This window comes from Centruroides vittatus, unplaced genomic scaffold (assembly GCF_030686945.1).
Source record: "Centruroides vittatus isolate TY-2023 unplaced genomic scaffold, ASM3068694v2 contig_1035, whole genome shotgun sequence".
Classification (NCBI taxonomy): Eukaryota; Metazoa; Arthropoda; class Arachnida; order Scorpiones; family Buthidae; genus Centruroides; species Centruroides vittatus.
Window position 1 is genome coordinate 2,311,272 of NW_027120673.1, and position 23,406 is coordinate 2,334,677.

Sequence of the window (23,406 nt, forward strand, 5' to 3'; positions counted from 1 at the left end):
AAAAAAACCATTGTAGAGATTTACAACTTTTGCATTCGTCTGTTATAAATTTACACTATTTGAAGAACAAAAGACCCCCACACTCACTGAAACCCATCTGCCATTCCACCATTTCACTCTGTTTGTGCTGACATGTGACGCACAGTGCCCTGCCTGTTGACTTTTTTTTATTTTTTTATGATTGTACATTTCTTCACATTGTAAAATGACATTGCGTTTGCATCAAGAACTTCTGTTATTTAACATGATTTAATTTTAATATTTCATTCAGCCCGTGAAAAAATTTTTCTCTCCAATCCGGCCCAGGGGGCAAAAACTTTTGGCCATCCCTGTATTAGCCTCTGCTCATCTGCAGTTAACAGATTTTTACAAGTATTTTCAACTCCAGAAAAACAGGGGTCAGTATTTAGTATACTTTGAATAAGATTTGCTCAACCAAAAAATATAAAAACATGTAAATGTAGCATATTCAGCTCTTAAATTTTTGTAAAAACAGAATCTTCAGGTAAACTACCAATGCAAGAATAAGAGTGCTGATTTTATAGGCATTTTCTTCAAGTAATTTTTCATTAACTTCTCTTTAATAATAATAATAATAATAATTTTATTATTGTATATATTTTTTGATGTTATTTGTGTAGATTATATACCATTTTGCTCAACTAAAAAATTGAATTTAAGTTTTTCAAATTATTTATTTATTATAAATTTCATAAACTTTATGATAGATAATACAAAACTAAATTAACCAAAAAATAGAGCTTTTTAATATATTCACAGTTTAAAATATTTAATAATTTTTTGCTAGAATGTTACTCTGATACAATGGTGTCTTATACTTCGAATACTTAGAGTTTGGATGCTAAATTTAACAAAACTTTGCCTTGCAGTTCAAACTGTGCATACAGTGAAAAAATGCACTTTAAGTGTAAATGCAGTCTGTGCATGCCAAAGTCATCTCTTGCTCTCTTGTTGTGCTATAGTCTGTCTATGGAAAAAATCAACTTGGGTATTAATGGAGCCTAAGCCACTGATTGCTTAGTTGTTTAACAAATAAGGAAGAAACTTACCACATGTCACTCCGTTATAAAGAGTGCTGTGGAAACTTCACAGTCTGGTATTGGAATACGAGGAAGTTTGCTATAGTTATTAAATGTGTGATTTTTTACAGTTAATGCTTGCTATAAAAAATTAACAATTAATTGAAAAGTCATTCTGCCATCTAGTGAGAGAATAAAATTCACATATTAAGTAAAAAGTGCTGACGATATTAGGGAATGTGCTTATTGATTTAACTGAAGCAACATCATGTGTGATGTTATTCTCAAGTTGATTCTTTCCATAGATATACTATAGTATATTTTAAGTGCTTTTTTCACTTTACTTTTGGTGTTTGGTTATATATATAATTGTGTGTTATTCATTGATTCTTAATAATTTCTTCCTGCCATTTTTCTTTGTTAGAAAGTTTTGGGCCCTGTACATTTTGTAACCGTTAGTTCCAAATTTCCTGAACAGAACTTTTTAAACCACATTTGACATGTTTGATGTTAGGGAATACATAAAGAATTTGTTTACTGTCTCTACAATGTTATATCCTGCTTGAAACTCATAAAGCGTAATATGCCTGATATTTTTTTTTTTTTACTATTTAAACTATTCAAACAAAATATGAAAGTAAAAAATGTTTAAAATAAACTTTTAAACAAAGAATACAATCTCACATTAGCAATAATGTGTTAAATTTCACAACTGTTTTAATTAAATCACAAACTATGTTAGGTAATGACAGCTGTTAAAAATATGCAAAAATTTTCTGTTTAATCAAATATAACATTTACTTATTAACCATGGCATCCAAAAAGTTTGGAAGCATCAAAATCTAAAAGAAAGATTATTGAGAACGAAGAAAGTGGTACATGTTTGGTGGATCTGATGGCCATGTTTCAGATGCCAAAGTCAATGGTGTATGACCAGTTAACACAATTTACAGTATGTATTTTATGTTTTCATGTTTTAATTTATTATTAGGGCATTTAATTGTTATTTTCACCTTAAATTATGCATATTTGGTGTTTTAAGTTTATCAAAATGAGTATAGTATAGTCAGGAAATGGATTAATTTACTTTGCTAGTTCTGTTGGGAAAAATTGATTAAGACTTCAAATGAGATTGAGAGTTTGAACAACCTCCTGGAATGAATTACATTTGAGGTACAGTACAAGTCACTACTAGCTTATAATTGGATTTTGATCATATATAATTATTGTTTCATTTATCTATCTGCTTTTTGTGATGATGATGATGATTGACAATGATAAAAGTTTAACTTTTTAGAAGTTACCTAAGAATTTAAAAAAAAATTTTAAAGATTTTTGATTTTAATATTTATAAAATGTAAATCAATATTAAATCAATGATTATCTTAATTATTATTTGATTCTGTTATTTGAATAATTGAGAATAAATTAGAAATATGAGCATTTATTTGTTGTGACATCATCACAATGACAGACTGCAATTTTTAATTTATTTAATTTAAAATATATACTCTCCACCTGAAATTAGTGTCTTGCCCCTGTACATCATACTTTCCTGCTAGCAATAGTAATTCCAGTCATCTATCTAATTCCTTTCTGGAAAATTTTTAAATTGAAATTATGTGACTTACAGTACAGACCAGAACTTCATATATAGTTAATCAGGGCCTGCCTCTAAGGTTTCCCTATCTGGTCTCGAAATTCATCTATCTAACTTTATTCTTGAGATTAAGGAAGGACAGACTGACAGATGGGTGACAGTGAGAATTTATAGAACTACAATTTTTTCAAATTGCAGCCCATTAGATAAGAAAATTTGGTATTTTTCTGTTAACATGACACCAGTTGATATGTACAGCAGTGGGTAAGATAAAAGCTCTGAACGAGGGGTTTTGCACCCCCTTCCCCTCCAAATCGTTGACCCCACACACGTGAGCAAAAAAGTCAAAGGAACCATACCTGTATATGCAACCTGTCATGAGATATTTGTCTCCAAAGGTCGGTTTTTAACATGTATCAGTATACTACCTATTCCCCACTCTCTGTGTAGTCAAGGCAAGCAGTACTGAGCCTTGAGTGGCACTCCGTGTGTAGTTGTGTGCTTCAGTTCTCACACCTCAGCACATGGCTGGGAGTGACCCCCATGCCATGTGATGAGGCTATACAGACGATGTTGCAGGACCTCCCAATTCTGCTGTGCCAACCACAGTTTGGTTTGATTTGGCATATGGAGTATAGTCCAGATTTAGCCCTCTCCAGATTGTCATTTATTCAGACCTTTAAAGAAATTTTTGGTGGGGAAATGCTTTACAATCAGGAGGAATTGCAAGACACTGTTTTGGACTACTTCAAGCAACTCGACAAGCAACAGTATTATGACAAGATGTTCAAACTAGTGTCATGCTGGGATAAATGTGTAAATGTTTAAGGCGATTATGTCGAGAAATAAACAAAAGTATGTAGTTTTTGTGGAATGTATTAAATATTTTGTTTGTCTATAAATGTTAGTGTAATTTTGGCCTGTACCTTTAATATCGGACTCCCCTCATAATTTATGAAACTCTTCTATTGTATATAATGTTTTAACTTGCAACTTTAAATTAAAACTGAATGTTAGTAGAATAACTTACTAAAGATAATAAGTTTAATTTTAAAAAAAGTTTTTTTTTTATTTCACAACTTGCCTTATAGCTATGTGAATTAGTGTTTAAATGTAATTTACTTTTAATAAAGTAAAATATCTTTAGAAATTACAATAAGAGCAGAAGAAAAGTAATAATTTGATTTAAACATGTAATTAAAACTCCATACAACAAAAATATCAAAGATCAACCCAAGACTTGAGACTCCAGCTAGTTCAATCTTACAATAGACTCTCCGAAATTTAGGCCCTCTGTCCTATACAAATGACCCAGATGATTTATGGACACAAACAAAAACTTGGATTTTGTTTGTGATGTTTTCTTAGTCCTATGCCCTTTAGAGGACATAGTACTAAGAAGAAGAAAACATCTAATTTAGTATTTGTGTTAACAGAAAACTACTGAATAAATTTGAGACAAATTTGTCTCAAATACAGTATTTCTATAAATAGAAAATGGATTTAAGTGAAATAATCAAATTTTATGTATTTCATTTAAATCCATTATTCATTTTATTCATTAATAACAATTTTATATAGAATAGCACCTTTTAACATTATGAAGAAATTAAATTATGTATTAAGAATTTATTTAGAATTAACTATGTTTATTGTTTGTATAAATGTTGGTCTGTATGAAAATAGAGAATAAATTATAACTAATAAAAGTATGTTATCAACCAAAAATAAAAACTTAATATTTTACTACTACTATTATTTTTCCCCTTCTTAAAAAAAGCCATTAAAATGAAGCTTAAATGTTCTCTAGATAAATCCTACATGATAACATGTCTATAACAATAAACTATATAATTTTTGATAAACTGTAAACTTTCTTCTGGATAACATATCATTCCATCCTTAGTATCAATATGATTATCAAGTTAGCCAATTAATAATTGTCTAATTGATTAATTGTTAACTAATCATTGTCAGGTATTTTTAAAGTATATTATAAAATTTTAATTTCAGTTTTTCTTAGTATCTGCCAGTTAAATATATAAATATTTTATTTTACTATTTATTTACAGTTTAAAACTGTATAAAAATATTAAAAATGAATTATATTGCTTATCCTTGATCAAGTTGAGTTAATAATAGTAAATTTTAGTATTCAAAGTTTTGATTTGTATACAAAGGAGAGAGGGGCTTTTTTTTTCTTTGTTGCCATTGGTCAGTAAGAGACACCAAAATATCTGTTGGTTTATTCAGTATATTAACAGGTGCACAATATGATTGTATCACAGTAATAAAAAAAATGAAAATGTTTTTATATTCATGTAATAAAAAAAATCTGGATCTCTCTTTCTTAGCATCCTGTCCACATTGCATTCTAGGTCTACTTGCTTGATATGTAAAGTGCTATAGGAGACTAGCGTGATTGGCTAAGTAATTAACTTAAAACTGACATACAAGTAACAACTATATTCATCTGCTAAATGAGAATCTTAAATTAAAAATGCTTGGGCAGTATGCACTTTCTCTTTTCCTTTAATACTTTTCAACAGTTGCCTCCTACTCTGGTTATCAATAAAAATAAACTATAAGGTAGGGTTGCCAACTGTCCTGTGTCCAGTTAACAGATCAAACCAAACATTGGATAATTTCATCTGAATAATGATCTGTGATAATTATTTATTAACCTTATTTTAGTAATTTTGATTATAAGTAAACTGTTTCTGTTTGTTTTCTGACATCAATTCAAGATAATGTTTTGTTACCTTTGTTAATGTAGAGTGTCAAATACAAAAATCGAGAATGTACAGTAGAGCGTCGTTTATCCGAAAGCCGGTCAACCAAAACGTTGGTTAACCCGAAAGCTTTCCAGTTGAACTGTGTCATGCTGAATCTAACATTTTTGATAGTAGATTAACTTCTAAAGTATAATTTTTTTGTTTTTATATTTTTCAATATATTTATTTTGTTTGTACAAAATAAAGAAATAATTTTTAACGATACAGTAGCCTCGATTATTATTATAAAAATTTTTGTTAGGCTTAAAATTGACAAAAATTCAACACGAAGTGACATGCAACTGAGAAAAATTTCAACATCGGATAGGTTAATATATTTTTTTTTACATAATTGGTTATCTGAAAAATCAGTTATCCGAACGACCCCAGTCCCCAATTGATTCGGATAAACGACACTCTACTGTATATACTTTCTTGGTGATTCTATACTGATGCCATTCTGAGCAAATAGGGCTGATGACTAATATTTCTGATGGTCATATTTTTTCCATTATTAATTTATAAGTTAATTGATTTATGTCACAATTACTTCCACACATCAGACATTCTTTAGAGTGCAATGTAGTGAACAAAATTATATGAAATAATTGGCAAAGTAATAACAATCTATTCGTTTAAAATCTTTCAAAAATAGGCAGATGATGATAAAAATTAACCGATCAGTTGTGGTAATTGGCTATGAATGAGATTTTAAGCTGAGTTTTTAAAAAAGAAATATTGCTGAAAGTTGATTAGTATGATAATAGAACATTTTCATTCAGATTTGAAAAAGCAGATAAGAGAAGTTAGTGGTTTCTAAAAAAAATGGGATGGATGTGTTGCTATGATTATTCTGAATTATCATTATTAATAAAATTGTCATTTCATTAAACACCATCTTTTTTAATGTTTGTTAATTTTTTAATTAAAAATTATTAAATGTTTTTCCATGAAATAATTATTTACTGATTACTTCAATTATTGGAGAATTAATTGTCAAGTGACGATTAATTGATGGAAGAGCTGATTTAGTATGATTAATGATCAATGAACAATCAATTGGTACATCTCTAAATGATACACTTAACAGAGATTTACAATTGTTTAAGTATTTTTTTATCTCTAAGTGGTATAAGTGGTATTAACAATATTTGAAAAATTTATGTGTAAATAGACTTAGGTAGTTTTTTTTTCCCTCAATATAATAATTGTAGTGTAAATAAAAAGTAAAATATATTATAAACCAAGTAAAATGTAAAAAAAATTATCTGAAATGATTTTTATCTAGATTACAATATTATTGTGTCTATAATAGTGTCTTTTAATTTGTAATCTTAATTTTTATTTAAAGAATGCATATAGGCCTATATATTATAACTTTATATTACATAATAAGCAAATTTTTTAAAATTTGATTTCTAGAAAATAGGCATTTTAAATATTTTAAAATTAGTTGGATCAAATAAAAATGTATAGAATAATTCAAAGTTAAAATTCATCTTGATTGGTCTTAAGATGTTTTTATGAACAAGAAAAGCCTATAACTGGTAAATATAATCTTAGCATGTTAAGAACAGTTTATTCCTAAGTTTTAGCAGACATTAAAAAATTTAGCATTTAAAAAAAAAGGCAATCTTTGATATCATGTGAAGTATTACATTTATCATTATGTGGTAAATAGTGAACATCATTTTTTGAGAAAAGATAGTAGTCTTTAATACTGTGTTATAATTGTAGGCTATCTGAATCAAGTAGATTTGTTTTTATCATATTTTGTAACTTGGTACCAACTTTTATATATTTCAATGGAAAACACTTGTGTATTCTTTCAGCATTCAAGAAGTGGTAAGCTGAATCATGCCTCGTTAACAATTGATGGACAATAGAAACACTTTAAGTAATGTTTTCTGGTCTCCTTGATAGGCCATCAGGTTCTATAATGAAATGTTCTATACAGTGGGTGATTGGTTAACAAACAGTTTTGACTGCAAACAAATCAGATAACAAATACTTTTGCAAAAGCTTTTTATGTTTGGGTAATGAACACCTCACAGAACAAACACAAGTAGAGTAATGCTGCATTTAAGATTTGTAAAACTGTATTTTACTGGCATTTATGAATGGTTTATGGAATGAGACTTTTATAGTTGTATACATAATCTTTTTAGCACTACTTGTTCTCTGAATTTTTATAAATGCTTTTCTGAACTATTTATTTAAAAAAAAAAAAACTGATATTATAGGGCCTGAAGAGTGGAGTGTCAAGAACTGTGTTCACTATGGAAACTAAGCAAGGTAAATAGTGGGCAAAAGATGTCTGATGTTGCTAGGTAGTATGTATTCAGCAGATCTACAGTAGGCACAATCTTAGCTAAGAAAGATATAACCAAAAAGACTCAAACAGATAAAAGAGTAACAAAATTCACAACTGAGAAACAGAGATGAGACATCCATGAAAAAATGGAGAGATTGCTTTTAGTTTATTACATATATAATTTCTTACTATGTTTGTTTATAATTTTTTATTTATTTTTGGGGGTCTCCAGACGAATTAATCAAATTCCCATAAAATCTATGATAAATCAATAATTGATTAATGAACAATTCAAGTAGCAAACATTGTCTTTGAATGGATTGTTTATTAACTGATTGCCCACTGTATAATGAACATTCTAAACAAATACAGTATATTCTAAAAAGGAATTAGATTGTGGAACTTGATGAAGACATATTAAGGAGATGAAAACATTAGTATGCATTAAAATAATGCTGGAAAGAGAGAAAGTGCCTGTGTTGTATAAAAGTTTTTTTTTAAATGTGAAATATATTTCAATGGTTTTATCATGACATTCTTAGATTTTTGAAAGTACAGTATTTAAGAAAAATATAATTTTTTTTGTAATAAATTTTTATATGAAATTATGATTTTCTGCAATATTATTATTCAAAACACTGGATATGTTTTTTATTAAGATCAGTTATTTTTCTAAAAATGACCTTCAGAAATGATAATTCCTAATATAAAAATACCTAATAGTGAATATATTAAAATTCAAATCATTATTTATTACTAAATAAAAACTTTTAACTATTCATGAAAATATTTTTAAATATTTAGAATATTTTAACTTTACATTACTATTTACTTTTAACCACTTTGTTTGTGCTTCTTGATATCAAAAATCTTCAGTATTAATTAAAACATTCACCACAGAATTTCTTTTTATTTTCAGTATTTTCTCCAGCCTTAAAAAACTATATTAAAATGAATATCATAAACATCAAATTTCAAATCCATGTTTGTTTAAATATTTAGAAAGGATTTAAAAAAAAACTCTCAAAGTTATCATCATAATATTCTCACATGGGTCATTGTAGTTACCAGTATATTTGATTTGAAATTGACATTCTTCAGTTTAACTTTAACTTTCCTGGAATTTTTCTGTAACCAAACATGTTTTTGGCATATTATTCTATCGTCAAAAATTGAAACTAGAGTCAATGTGGTTAAATATGAGAGTCTGAAAAATTGGTAAATATGAGACAGTTGTGAAATCTGACTTAATCTATGTTTGATCTGTCTTGTACTAATACAACATAAAGTTTATTTAGTGCTTTTTAACATATAACTTTTTTGAATGAAAATGACTATGGTTTCATTGAATCTTTTTTAATTTTTAAGAAACACTACAAAAATAGGTGCAAAAACTTTTCTGTCAGTTCAACTAACTTTTGCTCTGTATGTCTGCAAAAGACATGGCTATTTAATTAGAAATTTGTATGTAGTATATAAATGCAGCTTTCAGCTGCTAGTTGTTTTTATTGCATATATCATCTTTTGTCTGAGTTTTGTGCATTTCAAAATGAGATAGAAAATGAGACACACTAGGCAAGAAATGAGACACCAGATTTTATTTACCAGTAATTAATTTCCATGAAACTTTTTCTATTTAAGTTCAGCCTGTTAATATTTTTCAAATGTAATAGGTCTAATGAAATGTAATAAATCACATTGGCATGGAAAGCAGCAGCTTTACAAGTATAAAAGAACAAGTGGACTTACACAATCAAATCTGTGAAGGTTTTTAGGATTTAAAAACGTTCTAGAATTTCCGTTTGGCAAAAAAATTTTGTTCAATTCTGACGAAGGTCAGTTAATTTGACCGAAAACGTTTGGTATGTAAATAAATTGGACTGCATTTTAAAGGCTATTTGGGTTTTTTGGTTTATTATAATAAGTGCAGTTATAGATATAGTAATGTAATAGGTCTACACTAATTTAACCTTAATGTTAATACACAGAAAACAGCAGGGCTATAGTTTTATTTTCTTCATTATTTTTATTCCATGCTAATTAAATAAATAATCAGTTGTTCCTAAAATGTTTTATTTTGGTGTAGGCCTATAGACTAGGCTAGTTATGTAAATTTTCTTTAATTAGTGGTATGCTTATTACTTTTTCTATGTTAATATCTCTGTTAATAGGCCATTATTTTTAACAGGCCACTGAATAAAGGTTTTGTTTGTTTACTATTACAGTCTATTTACACACAACAGTGACATGACCGTGCAGTGCAGTGATTTTTTGCCAGTGGGAAATCGTTGACCTAGTTTTAAACCCTCCTGTCCAGACTTGTCCATCACAGTGTTGTGCTGTGGCAGTGGTGTGACCATACAGTGAAAGTACATTTGATGGGAATGATATTTTCACTGATGGTAAATTTTGTTTTCCAATGGATGACAAACATTTAATTGAAATCGTGCATCAACACCCTGTTCTATTTGATTTATCTCATTCAAAATTCTATGGACATTGGGTACAAAATGAATATTTCTCTGTTTTGTTTTAATAAAATATGAAACTGCATGTAATAAACAAAAATAGCTACTGGAAAATAACTATTAAAAACAAAAAACCTTGATAATTCCAGCAAAAAATAACAAATAAAATTAAAAACAAAAAACCTTGATAATTCCAGCAAAACTGATGAAGGCTGTTTAAAACAGTCGAAAACGTTTTTATTAAATATTTTTTGCTGGAATTATCAAGGTTTTTTGTTTTTAATATGAAATGCATGTTGAGACATTCGAAAATATTCAAAAAATATAGATTTGTCATCTCAATATTTTATAAAGAATATGAAACTCCCATTCTGTTGATTATTTTTTGTCCATGCTTGATGTACCCACTTGTGGCACTTTCTTGATTGCATTTCCTTTTCTTCTTCATCCAAACATATAGCTATCATAACCTATTCATCTTCAGAAAAGTCCATGACCACTCACTGACAGCACAGTCACATCACTGTTGTGTGTAAATACTCATCACTGTGCCATGCTCGACATCACTTTCACCAAATGGTCACTGTACCAGCACGTCACTGTTGTGTGTAAATAGACTTTTAATAATTCATTATAGGAGAAGAGAAAGGGAAATAGTTTGTCTTCTGCTGAAGGAGGACACAGCGCATCCAAAATATTTGTGAAAAAAGTGTATTTTGGTAATTTGTGTTATACTGTATTTTTTCTTTGCCTTCCTTTCCTATATCCTACTGAATTATTAACCCAGTTTAGTTATCTTTTTATTCTTTAAACATTTAATTTAGGCCTATACCATATGTATTTACTATTAATAATATAAAATAGTTTGTGAACAAAGTATATTATGATACAAAGGTCTAGGTTTTAGTGATTTTATTAACCTGTCTTAAAAATATTGTTTTATTTTACACTTATACTACGGAGTAAAATTACTCTGTACACAACTACAGAGTAATTTTCAATGATGAATATTTAATCTTATCTACTTACTTCAATTAAAACATTTCGTGTGAAAATGTCAAGAAAATAGGCTGTACAAAAAATCGTTTTTAAAAATTATATATCTTGGGAACTAAATATAATGGAGCAATGTTTTATACAAAAATGTCTTGCATTTAACCTGTAGTACCTCATTATTAATGTCCCTGTTGGCATAGGTAAGTCCATAATGGGTGTCTCTTTTTTCACTTCCCAGTGTCTCATATTTTATCTTTTGAAAGAAATATATAAGATGGGAATAAAAATTTTTTGCTCAACATTTCTCATACATATAGAAAAAATGAATACTCCATTAGATTTTAACACCATCTGTAGACCTTGTCATGTATTTCTTTTTAACCAGTAATTGTTCAGAAACTATGCTAAAGTTCATTTTCAGCCTTCACCAAGGTCTGCCTCAGGTGTTTAACTAAACTGACTTCCAAAAATTGGAATATTAGAACGATGATGCTTGACTTTAAACTTTGAATGTATCAAATTCATGCAGTTGATTGACTTCGTGCGAATTTCTCTTACAGGTACTTCCACGCATGCACCCGTTTATCTACTTACCCCAGTAAGTTTGAGAAGAAGACTGTTATTACTCATGTATTTCTCTCTGTAAATAAAAGTTTTGAAAAGTGTCATATTTACCCACATTGACTCTAAGTATTTTAAAACATAATTTTTAATTCTGAAATTAGAATTATGTTCTTAAAATTGTTATTTAACTATAAAAGGCTCTAATAATTTTTTAAATTTGATTTTTAGCTTCTTAATAGTTTCTACACATTTTAATTATAATAATTTATCTTTTAGGTTTAATTTTTTTAAATTGTAATGGTGATAGTAAATACTAAATGGATATTAAAAATTTTATTATATGTAAATAAGAAAGATCAGTGACTTTGAAACTTGATGGTTTTTGATAAATCTAGATAACAAAAGTACAGTAGAGTCCTGCGGCCCACCAGTGGCCAAGTGGTCTTAGTACCCTGAACACTGGGAGTTTGGTCATGGGTTTGCGTCTCGCTCAGACGGGCTGGCCATGTGAGTTTTTCAGGTTTTCTCCATGTCTGTAACACCTAAATAGGGGCCAGTTTCCTTTAAAAACACCTCCCGGAAGGCATCCTTCCTTAGGTAGATTGCCCAAGTGTTTTGTTGCCATAACTTAAACAAACAGTAGAGTCCTGCAAACTTGACTTAATGTGGACTGAGAAGGTATATAAGTTACCAGAAATAATGATTTTTACAGTATAGCAATGATGCTAGTCTAAATAGCAGGATTTTCATAAAAGTATATGTGCAAATTCATGTATGTACTAAACTACATACCAATAGTAACTATTTCTATTTGTAGTTAAATTTTAATTTAAAAATATTGGCTATTCAGTGGCTACTTTCAAGTTTAGTGGCATTTTACAGTGGCACCTTGGAAAAATGGTTATATTTGTTAACACATGGAATTAATGCTATTATCAAGTGTCACTAGTTGAAGAACAATAACACTAGGATCAAATAAATTAAGTTATAGAAGTAAACATTAGCTATAACAACAATTTTTTTTTTTTTTTGGAATGACACAATGAGTTTTATGCAATGTAGTTATCAAGAGTTGATTTTCTGGGACATTACTGTAGTTAAGTTAATCCCTTCTGCATTCTAGCTTTATCAAATGATCCATACATTTACAAGCTTTAGTGTTTACAGTGTTAATCAGATAGTCTTTCAATCACTGCATGGGCATTTTAGATACATTGGACAAGTGTAGATGTATTGAGATAATTAACCTATAGGGCATGGTTACCAAAAGACTTTGGTTCAGCAGTTAGTGTGCATGATCAACATTTTCATGAGCTTGATAGATGCAAACAGTGAAGCAGGGAGCAATATAAGTAAGTCATTAAGAAACAATGACACTTCTAGTGCATACCACTATAACTCATCCATTTGGAAATTTCTTCATAATAATGAGGTATTAGTACACACATGTTCTGGGATGTACAATATTCAGGTCATTGATGAGGTTTGAGCCCCTTAGATTGTTATACATATGATACTCTTGGGGCCATTATTATGTACAGGCCAAAATGTAGACTTTATGATGTCATAGAAAGGATCTATGAAATATACAAAATGTGTTAGAATAATTGAATAGTATATTATTTCTGTGATGATTATTTTAAATTCTCTTTTCTATTATACAGTCAAACCTTGTTTTTTGAACATAATTCATTCCTAAAAGTTGTTGAAAAACTGATATGTTCTAAAACTGAAACAAATTTTCTCAGAAGAAACAATATAAAAATAATTAACGTTCTTAACGGCTTTGGGTGTGTATTTATATTATATTAGATATTATCGGGTTTAGTGGTTGTTTATTAATATAAAGATAGATTAATCTAGACGTACAGGAACCACTTACCGGCATTGGAAACGAAAAAAACATTAACAATGTTTTTTCGTTTCCAACGTCGGTAAGTGGTTCCTGTACGTCTGGTTTACATCCCCGGTGTTCCATGAATGTAGAAGCTTACCATATAGTGATGCCGGATAGATTAATCTATTCCTGACCCCCAAAATAAAGCCTATTTTAATTTTTTAGGTATATTTCATGCATAAAAATGCCTACAAATGCTATTTAATATTACTTAAGCATATTTAAACACAAATTCTTGCATGCCATTTATATTACACAACTGTCAATTGATGAGGTTTTTATTAATTAATTTGAGTTAAATTCATCTGCAGCATGTACCAAACAATAGTAGTAGTAGTAGTATCTTTCCTGCATGCACATTGAAATGTAATTTAACCCTTAGCCTGCCGTTTGCCACGCCCCCTTATTTTGTAAAACGGCCAAGGTCAAAATAGGTGAATCAGGCAATATTTTTAAAAATTCACTAAAAATTAAATTATTATTTTATTCATATGAAAAAAATCACATATATTTATCAATATAGTTAGTTTTAAATACGACACATTTGGATAATGTTTGTTTGAAAAATTTATGAGAAAAAAATATATATATATGATAACTGACATTCAGACTTGAAAATTTGTTACTATTTGTCAAAATTAACATTGTCTGGTTACTTCATTCTTATTGTCACTAAGCCAATACGATGTACAATATTGTTCTGTACAATTTGATATAACATTTATGCATGTACGTTTATTCGTTGTGAAATAATCGCACATTATATCAAACATTTGTTTGAAATCTGAACTTTATTCTGCTTTCAACTAATATAATGAACTAATATACTTTATTCATTTTATATCAAAGAAGATTATTTATTTTCGTAATAAACATATGATTACCAGTAGCAATAGATGTAACATTTGCTGATATTTTAGATTTAAAAAATAATTAAAAATTAAAAAAATATATAAAATATCGAACTGAAGGTCATAACTTGAATATTTATGATGCATTAACATATTATAGCTGAATAAACTTATTATAGCATTAATGAACTTATTATAGTAATATTATTGTATGAATATGCTAAAAATAAAATAAAAAATTATCAGAAAATGAAAAATTAAGGAAAAAACATCGATAATTAAAATTTTTTACATCGACAAAACACCACCTGGACAAAAATATGTGAAACAGATGATAAACAAGACGATACCGTCAAGTGCTGACATCTGTTCTCGATAAATTTTATAAAAATTGATTTTTAACAGGGTAACGATGAATCGGTACCCTGGCCGTTTTGCGAAACAGTTAGGGTAACGATAGATCGGTACCCTGGCCGGGAAAGGGTTAAATAGCAACGTCATCGATGATTTGTGTTGTGACGTGTAATGATACATGGCAACTTCTGAATCAGTAGACCTGTTATTAATTAGTCAGGCCGTTGATTTTCTTTAACATAGGAAGTAGAAAGAGTTGACCATCTGTCTCTCTCAGATCTGTGGCCAGCTCTTGCCAAGTAACATTTTTGACAACAGATGGTACAATTATGAGTTTGAAACTATTCGTGAACCAAATTGTTTGAAAAGTGAGTCATTCAAAAACCAAGGTTTGACTGTATTTTATTTCTGTGATTCTTTTTCTAGTTTAGAAAACTTATTTTACTTTATTATGAAAATTACTTGAGTAGGGTAGATGTACCAGTTTTGGCCAGCGTACCAGTTCTGGCCAGAAAACGAATTTAACTTAAAAATATAATAACCAGATATAACCACATATTCAAATCTGTCCAATGAAACAAACTTTTATTGTTAACTGTTCACATAGTTAACAATAAAAGTTTGTTTCATTTGTGATTATATTTTTAAGTTAAATTTCTTTTCTGACCAGAACTGGTACTAACACTGGCCAAAACTGGTACATCTACCCTAATATAAAAAGTACTAAAGTTTTATATAAACAAAATGTAAATATTATCTGTCAAGGGTATTAATTAATAATGCATTCACCTAAAATTTAAAAATTTCAATTAAATAGCTTTAATAGAAATGAAATTTATAAAAAAACAAATTTATTTTTAAATAAAATACTTTTTGTTTAGAAGCAACATTTTAACTTTAAATTTTTTAATGAAAGTTGCATTTGATGTTAATTATAAAGTATGCCTACTTTGTGAACTTCTGATGTATAATATAAGAGTTGAAAAAACTAAAATTATAGATAGTAAATAATTATTTAAATCAAAATGTATAAAACTAATAATTATTTTATTAACAATGTTTTATCTAAATACTAGGATACTTTTTTTACTTTTGTCTGATCACTTTTTTCTTTACAGTAGTGTTGGAAATGCATTTTCTATTAATTTAGGCTTTGGCTTTATTCTTGAAACAATTAATTCATTTTCATCATCTGTTTTAATACAATCATCTCTAATGATGATAAAGGATTTCTTAAAATGTAATATGCATATTACAGATGAATTAGCTTTAAAGTATTGACTTTAAATTTAAATCTTGCATTTTAAATTATGACTGTATTAAGAATGTTAATTGTCATAACACCATCCTGAAATATTTAAAATTACACTAACTATTGCATATAATTAATATTTAAACTATTGATGTATAGATATTTCATTTAAAGGAAAAAGTAAGTCAAAATTACTTGCAAGTATAGCTGTAAATTAGTTTTGAAATGAATATTAATGAATTAATGCAGGGGTCAGCAACCTTTTTTTCATAAAGAACCAGTTTCGGAATTATATTTACCAAAATAATACCCCTTTTTGGAGCTGTAAGTCATCAACTTGAATTGTAAAATATATATTTTTGAAAATTGAGCCTAAAACATGTTTTTAACAAAAAAAAAAAAATTTATTTGTGCTTTGCTTAAAGGTGCTGTAATAAAATACACTGAAATTTAATTATTTATCATCAATGTTACAGTAGTTGTAATTATAATTATAAAAATATAATTAATTTTAAACATTCTTACATATAAATTAACATTTTTCTTTGGTCAAACAGTATGCTGGGATTTCAAATACTTTACAATGTATTTAACTTGTTTTTATATTTAATTTTATTATTCATACTTCAGAAAAAAAAATAAGAACAATACATATTTTCTAATGAGATTTTTGTTGCTGAATTTCTTGAGAAAGTTTGTCAAAATTTGGTAAATATGACGTTACTTTCATTTTCAAATAAGACAGCAGACTCACACTGTTCAGCTGATTTCTTTGTTTATTTTTAATAAAATTTATGTTTGAAAATGTCTATTCACAAAAATGTGTTGTTCCAAAAATTGACAGAAGTCCAAATGCACAAGTTTTTAATTGAATGTAAGTATCAGGCAAACTGTTCAAAGTATCAAAAACAACTTGCTCTTGCCTTTAAGGTTTTCTATCTTAGATCATTTATGTTATGCAGCAAAAGTAGATTTCTCTCTCTAAATTTTCTAATTTATTTTTGAGATTTACAAATTTAGAACTCCACATTTCCTTGATCTTTAAATCTGCTAGTTCTAGCTGAAAAACTACTTGATCAATATCACTAAAAGGTGAAAGATTCAAATTGGTAGAATTAATTTTGAGTGGTTTCAAAAACGATAAGGTTGTCTTTTCCTTTCTAGACTCTTTAAATCTCTCATCAAATTCTGATTTCATATTTACCACTACTTATGCAAAATATGTTAAATCTATTGAAATATGATCCTGTTGATAACCAAACCTTGATAAAAACCTTTAATATGCAGCCTTTTTTTTTTTTTAATTAACTTTTCAAACATTTTCAGCCATTTGAATGACCTCCTTCGGGAATAAAAATAGAATGATTCTGATTTCTATAAAACAAAATTTGTTTTGAAACAATTTTAAACATTCCAAAACAAAATTTTGTTTTATAAAAATCAAAATCATTCTATTTTTATTCCCGAAGAAGGTCATTCAAATGGCTGAAAATGTTTGAAAAGTTAATTTAAAAAAAGGGTTAATGTTACCTATGGTTCCAAGATGGCGGCTCGTCTCTTATTCCAGCAAATAGAGGAAGGGAAACAGTGGGGACGCACGTTCTAACCTAACCTATTCTAATAAATTACCATAATTATTACCAACAAAATTATTAGAATAAGTTAGGTTAGGTTAGAACATGCGTCCCCACTGTTTTCCTTCCTCTATTTGCTGGAATCAGATGAGCCGCCATCTTGAAACCATAGGTAACATTAACAAAAAAAAAAATGCTGCATATTAATAGTTTTTTGTCAAGATTTGGTTGTTATTTAGGTGCAGTCAGAGAAGAGTGATCCTGTTGTTATTTCTTCAACATAGGAAAATGTAATAAGTCTGTGGCAAACAAACATAATTTTTGTTCAAAAACAAATACTTATTCTAAAAGCAAAATAGTTGTATTTCCCTTCCTTTGCAATTTCTAGGTCAGTCTTTTTAAATGTGAGGTCATGTCTACCATAAAATAATTTTCGTAACCAATCATGATTATTGAGCTCAACTTATTCAAGAACTTTTTGGTTTAAAAATAATTTTATTTCTTCAATACAAGTGCAAATTGCATTAACATTACTCCTCTGGAAAGCTGCCTCACTTTATTGTGTAAAAGATCAGAATATTGACTATTGACTTTGTTAACCCGGGTGAGGTCGCAAAGGTCAACAACTGATAGAGGTCGCTGCGGGTCACCTCGACCCGCATTTTAGATATTAATTTTTTTCTTAACAGTTCAACTTTTTTCACTTTTTTCTTTTAAATATTATTTTTCATTCTGTTTAGTAATTTAATAAATATATATGTTTACTTTGTAAGCCTTAGTTAATTATTTATTAACATTCGAATTTACATATTAAATTTTGGGGAAAATTTTTATAAGTATCTGAAAAATTTTAACTATTTAAAAAAAACATGAAATAATTAGTGATGATAGAAGTTATTTTAATTATAGAAAAGGTATGCCACTTTATGATTTTAAAAAATTATATTTATTTTATTTACATTACATTAATAATACAAATTTACGCAGACGTCAAGGGTCGCTGCGGGTCACTATGACCCCAAAGAGCAATTATCTCTTAAAGCGTTCTGAAAAACTGAGTAACGGCGATATGATCCGATAATAACAATAAATTTAGGAAGCTACTGTGAGTCACGTCGATAAAACTTAATTATTAACGATTCAGTCGATCATGAAATAGGGGGTGCGGGTCAGAATGGGTCATGCGACCCCTCCCGGGTTAAGAAGTTCACAAAATTGTGATGGTATAGTGGTCTTGCCATTATTTTGTTCACAATTTGTACATCGACAAGTCCATAACTAATGTTATTTCCTTTGGAAAGGTTTGTGAACAAAGTGCCTCTTGTTGGGTTATGCAGTGAAAAAAAAGAAGTCATGCAAAATTTGTTAAATAGAAAAAAAACATAGAAACAAAACCTTTCTTTTCACCTTACATACTTGGTGCTCCATTGGTTGCAATTGATAGTATTTTCTTAATATCAATATTTTTACTTTTCAAACAATTGATAACAACAGATTCTATATCCTCACATTAAGTTTATCCTGTAAGTAGCTGTATATCAAGTAACTCTTCCTGAGGTTTGTCAGAGTTAGCATATCTACAAATAAATACAATCTGTGCAATATCATTCACATCACAAGATTCATCACAGGCAATAGAAAATCCTGGTGTTGAATTTAAATCCATAATCTGCCAACTAGTTACACCTTCTGCCATATGAATAGTTCTGTCTCTTACAGTCTTAGCAGACAATGTCATGTCTTTTATTTTAGCAATTATTTCTGTTTTATTTTTAAAATCACAAAGATATTTGGACATTTTAATAAAATAATCTTTCACGAAATCACCTTCCGTAAATGACTTTTTGTTTCACTATTTCTAGAGAGGCAACAAAACTAGTGGTTATATTATTACTTGATTTTATCCAATTTGAAAATGTACCTTTACTTAAGTTCATTTTACATTGAAGTTCTACTGCCTTTCTTCTTTCTTCTCCCTTTTGAGAAGTGTTTGCAAATGCTTTATTTTAGAAAATGCTTTTGTACATTTGATTTTTTTTTTTTTTTTTTTTTTGTTATTAGAAAACTTTTCTTCACATATTAAACACACTGGGAATACTGTTAAATTTGCAACAACTGTATAGGATTCAGTTCATCCACTTCTAAATTCTTGATTTTCTTCTACTTTTCTCTTTTTCCAGCCATATTAAATGTTACCCTCAATACTAGAAGAAGCTTTTATTCAATAGTTTTCTTTTGCATACTATATTTAATGAATTAAACATGAGTAAATAAGAACAGTATAAAACTACCATATACAGTGGAACCTCGGTATACGACCTTAATCCGTTCCTGATGTTTGGACTTATACCGAATAAGACATATACCAAACCAGCCTTTCCCATAAGAAGTAATGTAAAAATGATTAATCCGTTCTCATGTAAAAAAAACTGCTCTTGATATGGTATATTAATGGGGTTGTAAAATAATTGAAACACTGTTTGAGCACATTAATAAAATAAAAATCTATAATAAAATTTATTCAAGTTATTACAGTAATAATCGCAAATAATTGCTTCTGATATGCTGTCGCCAGCATTATTTTTCAGTTATCCAAAGCAAAAGCAATTTCTCAACGTGATCTAATGTCTCTCGATCTCTGTTTAGAAATTGATTTAACCCCCTTTCGCAATGTTAGCAGATTTAATAATGTCTTTATTTTTCACGATTGTCGATATCGTCGTTCTCAGAATACGGTATGCAACAGCTAAATCTCGAACACGCATGCCAGCTTCATATTTCTCGACAATCTCTTTTTTTCATTCCATTGTGATTCTAGTCATTTTTTTAGTTTTCTATTGCTTTTCGTTTGCCTTTTTGCAATTCATGATTAATAAAAATAATAAAATTTACTTACAAATTAAAATCAGAAGAAATTTAACAAAGTTATAGACTGTGGCACCGCGAACGTCTAGACTGGTCTAGTACACTGATAGTGCTACTTGTTCATAGATGGTGTGTATAATTAAATTAAGTCATATACCGAACAAAAGTCGTATACCGAGCAAAATTTGTTTTGTCCAAACAGGGCATATTCTAGAGCAGATGTATACTGAGGTATCACTGTACCAAGATGACATGATTGTTCATGCTGCTATTTTTAAATTAAATCAAACAGGAGAAGCTGCATTGGAGTTTTTTGTGATGATTCATGTCTCTGATTTTAAATTTGCCTTACAATTGTGAGATGTCTCCACGTGCTATATTTTTAGATGAAACTGCCTGAAGATGCTCACAAAATATTACGACTATGATACCACCCCTTAAGTGCCATCTTCTAAAGTGCTAAATTTTACCTTTGCTAGTTAGTTTGGAGTGTTTTACTCAAGGTGATATTTAATTATTAAGCTTTGTCCTTACTCTGATAGTGAAGTGATAAATGATTAGTGAAATTAAAAAGTTTAAAAAATATTAGTGAAGTTTACAAGTTATCTTTTTCTTTTGTTTAAATTTTAAATTTTATTTTGTTACATGTATATTATTTACTAACTTAAAAAGAGCCACAGGTTGCCAACCCCCAAGATTTGATGTTACATAATTTACTCTTAAATCTACATTTTATTTCAGTTTGAAAAAAAAATTTTCAATTAATACCAAATCTTTATTTTTAACTGAAGAAATGTTAATTAATTTACACAATTCCTTCAACAGTTTATTGCTCTAATTATTTGAAATATGGAGTTATGTTTTAAAATTATTTCTATTTTTCTCATATTAGTAAGTTTACATATTTTATCTTTTATTTGAGTAAATATTGTACATTATTTTTGAAGAATTCTTAGAATTTTTAAATTTATATTAGGTTTGAAAGTAGTACTTGAATTTTATTTAAACTAGATAGTCAAAGATGAAAGTAATTTTTTTATATATGAACAAACTGGAAAACCTAAAGAGAAATTAATTCAATGCCCTCAGTATTCCAGAAAAAACAAAATTTAATCAAAACAAATGTTTTCAGCCTTATTCGATAGACCTTTTGAGTTACAAGCTTTCAAAGGCAAAAAATATTTGTATTTTGATTAAAATCTTTTTTCTGGAACATTGAAGGTTAACATTGCTGTAGTTGACTTCTAGTTGAGATGTGGGATATTTCAGATGTCAATTTTTATTTTAAATTGTGAAATTATTGGTATTGTAGCAGAAACTATGATTATATCTTTTATTTCTTCATTCTGTCTTCTTTCTAACAATGTAAAATAATTACAACTTACTTGAGCCTGTGACCGGTGTGAAAATAATCAATTCAAATTAACAAACATTTTCGGACGCCTTCCATGTTCTTCTTCAGGTTAAAACTTTTAAGAACGAATTCGAACGATGATAGTTTGATTGCGTGATGACCATCGCGCATGCGCTGTATCCGTCATGTTCTGTGTATCGTATTCTTTTTAATCTTGGGGTCACACAACTTCATGTGTCATCGGACCCAAACAAATCTTCAGGCATCCTCTTGTAATAAAACTTGCCAAGCAAGCAAAAGAGCTATCTCCTCACGTGAATTAATGCATGTTGTTTTAGTTTGCGCTTTATGAATCTCTATTGCTTCCAGCCATTTAAGGTGTTCTATCCGGGTCGTTTTGGTTATTAGCGGGCTCCCACGAAGTCCACATTAATGCCCGGTTCAGAAGCGTACACTGCGAATGACGTGGTAGCTCTGTTATATCTTATATCCGCCTTGTGTTCTTTAACTCTGACTTCCATCAAGCGTTTCGTTGATCCTATGTAGATCAGATCCCTATTAAATCTCTCGTCCCTTATCGGGATTCGGTATACCACAACATTATTCCAAGAATGTCGGAACACCAAAAAACACGAATGAGCCAAAACCCACCTACAACGGCACAAGGTAACAACCAATGCACGGAGGTGGAGAGAATGTCTCTCACATACAACCCGACCTGGAAATCCATATACGAATCTATCGCCAAGAGACGTAAGGTCACTATTGCTTACAGGAAAGGCCCAACTATATACAGTTTGTTATGCAATGGAAAGGACCCATCTGACCTGAATAGAATGGCGGGTGTATACCGAATCCTGATAAGGGACGAGAGATTTAATGGGGATCTGATCTACATAGGATCAACGAAACGCTCGATAGAAGTCAGAGTCAAAGAGCACAAGGCAGATATAAGATATAACAGAGCTACCACGTCACTCGCAGTGTACGCTTCTGAACCGAGCATTAATGTGGACTTCGTGGGAGCCACACTAATAACCAAAACGACCCGGATAGAACACCTTAAATGGCTGGAAGCGATAGAGATTCATAAAGCGCAAACTAAAACGACATGCATTAATTCACGTGAGGAGATAGCTCTTTCGCTTGCTTGGCAAGCTTTATTACAAGAGGATGCCTGAAGATTTGTTTGGGTCCAATGACACATGAAGTTGTGTGACCCCAAGATTAAAAAGAATACGATACACGGAACACAACGGATACAACGCATGTGCGATGGTCATCACACAATCAAACTATCATCGTTCGAATTCGTTCTTAAAAGTTCGGAACGGCATGTTTAAAAAAAATAGAATTCAGCGGTTTTAACCTGAAGAAGGACACGGAAGGCGTCCGAAAACGTTTGTTAATTTGAATTGATTATTTTCACACTGGTCACAGGCTCAAGTAAGTTGTAATTATCTAATAATAACATCAACCGGTGGTTATTTTGAGGAAGCTATA

At 29.3% G+C, this 23,406-nt stretch overlaps 2 protein-coding genes across 2 annotated transcripts in view; one reads left to right on the forward strand and one right to left on the reverse strand.

The window, feature by feature from the left end:
• LOC136969432 (patched domain-containing protein 3-like) overlaps positions 1–20,623 on the reverse strand; it is a 330,862-nt gene extending 310,239 nt beyond the window's left edge. Inside the window, exon 1 of the mRNA XM_067263597.1 lies at positions 20,581–20,623. The gene's annotated coding sequence lies outside the window, so the exon portion shown is untranslated. The remainder of the gene's footprint in view (positions 1–20,580) is intronic.
• wcy (WW domain-containing adapter protein with coiled-coil wacky) overlaps positions 1–23,406 on the forward strand; it is an 85,554-nt gene that overhangs the window by 11,804 nt on the left and 50,344 nt on the right. The window lies entirely within an intron of this gene.